We start from the raw sequence: 2,885 nt of genomic DNA, 5'->3' as shown, positions 1-2,885 counted from the left end.
TCCAGTTCGCGTCTGACGCCCTTCATTCAGGCAGCAACGAAACGTTTTATAAAAGAAAAACAACTGCAGAACTGCATGTATCAGATTGTTTTTATTATTTTTTTTTGACATCCGATGCGTTGCTTCCATCAAAAGGTGTCGGAGGTTGAATGTCTCGAAACATTTCGTTACGTCTTTTTTTTAGAGTGAGTTCAACACCAAATGCAACATTGACAATACCAGTATGTTCCATATGGATGCGGAAACGCGACTGTAAAAGTTCGTGCCGTTTCCTATAAAAAAAAGCATGTCATCACCACCCCCAACTCCCTCTCGTGATCTTGAAATTTCCTTTCGTGTTTTTGAACTTCTCTGTAGTTGACATTAAGATATACATACGCTTTTTTCCTCTGTAGTTGACGATTCTGCGCATTGTTTTCCTGTATCATTGTAGTAGGTGCTCAGACAATTGATTGGACGTTCGACTCTATGCAAAACGCGAAAGTCCTGGGTGGTTGACCTCGTCCACCAACAATGAACAAACCGACTCAGTCTCCAATTACGTCTTTCTTTAGATCAACTGACTTGAGAACAGGCTTACAGACACCTTGCATCAGGTACCACTCTGCACTTGGACTCTTCATCCCTCCCTCTCTTCTATGTATCTCTCTCTCTCTCTCTCTGCTTTCGCCTTGTAGTTTCTCTCACTCCCTCATTCGTCTCACTGCAAAGAACAGAGGAGTCCGTCTGGTTAAACTTTATCTATCTATCTATCTATCTATCTATCTATCTATCTATCTATCTATCTATCTATCTATCTATCTATCTATCTATCTATCTATCTATCTATCTATCTATCTATCTATTTATCTATCTATCTATCTATCTATCTATCTATCTATCTATCTATCTATCTGTCTGTCTGTCTGTCTGTCTGTCTCTGTCTGTCTGTCTGTCTGTCTGTCTGTCTGTCTGTCTGTCTGTCTGTCTGTCTGTCTGTCTGTCTGTCTGTCTGTCTTTAGGAGCTGATGGAGCTGACGTTTAGGAGATTTAGGAGCTGACATTTAGGAGCTGATGGATATTCGGCGTGGCACAACTGATTATAGCGAACGCACCTACTTAAGCATGTGTGACCGGGCTAGTTGGTATTCCATATTGACGTGAACAGCGCGTGAGATACACTAGGACGAAGAAACAGCGCTAGTCCTCGTCGTTTCTTCGTCCTAGTGTATCTCACGCGCTGTTCACGTCAATATGAAGCACCTACTTAAAGCAGGGTATTTTGATCCGGTTCCTCGTATATATGAATATATGGCCAATTATATCTATATAAGCTCTGGAAACAGATCTCTACGCGTATAAATTAACGTCGCGGTGATGTTTAGGAGTAAATTTGCGGCGGATATTGAGGGAAGTGGAATGCGCCGCAGCGGTATAGTGTCGTTTTTTAAAGTATACAGGTTATATTTCAGATACGAGACAAGCTTTCATGGACGGAATCTGGCCCTCGCCCATGAAGTCGATGTACGTCGGCTTCGCCTTTTTTTCTTTTTTTTTTTTCAGGCGAAAGCCTCATTATGTCTCACGAGTTGAAAAACCGGAGTAGTCGGCGTGAACACGAATGTGTCGAAAAAGCTATACGTCAGAGCATGACGTCCCGGTGACGTCATGCTCTGACATCACATGGACGTCGCAAAACGCTGAAATTTATAGCGTCGTGAGAGACGTCGCTTAGTGACAGCACCCGATGGCGCAAGATTACATGGCGTCGTCGCCTGGTCAGAGGTGGGCCGATCCCTGAGGTAGTAAAACACCGGGTAAAATGCAGAAAGCAACACGAGGAGGAACAATTCAATCGAATGAGTGCGTCATGAGTAATTTAATTAGTGCTTCGCGAAAGCACACGCGAAAGCCTGTTTTTTCGTTAGCATTTCCTGAACGTACTGTGAGCTTTTTGTTTTTTGTTATGCTTTGTAGCTCTAGAAAAGTTCGCCTGAAGATCATGTCATACGTCATCGGGCCTTAACGGTCTGTGCGCCTTGAACCGAAACCAAAGAGCATTTCGAGGCATTTTGACACGTAGTTTGACTGCATAATCTCACATTTCAAAACATGAGTGTTGCAGTCTTTTTTGTGCCATGATGTGTGCATATGTACTTGAGGCGCAGAGCATACATGACGGTTCGTTTTAAATAAACGGTAGTTGGAAGTTCGGCGCCAGTCCTGTCGTATGTTTATTTGGTCCCCGTCGTTTGCGCTGTTTACGTACCCTGCAGCACTAAAAGTTTATTTCGCATCGCGACGATTTAACTGTGTATGCCATCGGGCAAACTTTCGAATAAAAAAAAAAACAGTGCGCAATGAACACGGCTGATGCGGCAGCAACGACATTATAAAGGTCTTAATATGTATACTGAGGGGCTAGTTGGTGAGCCATGATATTTGATGAAGCGGCGCACAAAGGACACGATTACGCACGCATAAAGTGACGCAGACACCAACACGTTAACGGAACACAACCGTCACTTCTCGACTAAAGATTCTGGACATTTGGCTTTTCATTGTATAGGGCTTGTGGCTGTGCGCCACTCTGACAGGAACGGAGGTCGAGCACAAGGAACGAAGAAGCAAACAAGAGAAATACTTGAGGCCATGAAAATCGATAAATGAACCAGAAAAATATGTCAGTTGCCCATCATTTTCTAAAAAAGCGCGCGGATACCTTGGTTTATGAGCGCATATTGCTTGCAATTTTTATCATAAACACGTCATATCTGTACAAATTGTTTTTGTGCTCTTGATCATCTTCACTGCTGTCAGTGCGCATGTGCGTGTTATTCTATATAATACGGGTCTTTCGAAAATAAAGCATCCGTTGCAGTCCAGCGCTTGTCTTTGAGTCATTT

At 43.1% G+C, this 2,885-nt stretch overlaps 1 protein-coding gene across 1 annotated transcript in view; it reads left to right on the top strand.

The window, feature by feature from the left end:
* LOC119374828 (DNA-directed RNA polymerase III subunit RPC6) overlaps nucleotides 1-2,885 on the top strand; it is a 339,724-nt gene that overhangs the window by 91,843 nt on the left and 244,996 nt on the right. The gene's annotated exons all lie outside the window — the stretch shown is intronic.

This window comes from Rhipicephalus sanguineus, chromosome 11 (assembly GCF_013339695.2).
Source record: "Rhipicephalus sanguineus isolate Rsan-2018 chromosome 11, BIME_Rsan_1.4, whole genome shotgun sequence".
Classification (NCBI taxonomy): domain Eukaryota; kingdom Metazoa; phylum Arthropoda; class Arachnida; order Ixodida; family Ixodidae; genus Rhipicephalus; species Rhipicephalus sanguineus.
This window is presented reverse-complemented; position numbering and strand designations above follow the sequence as displayed.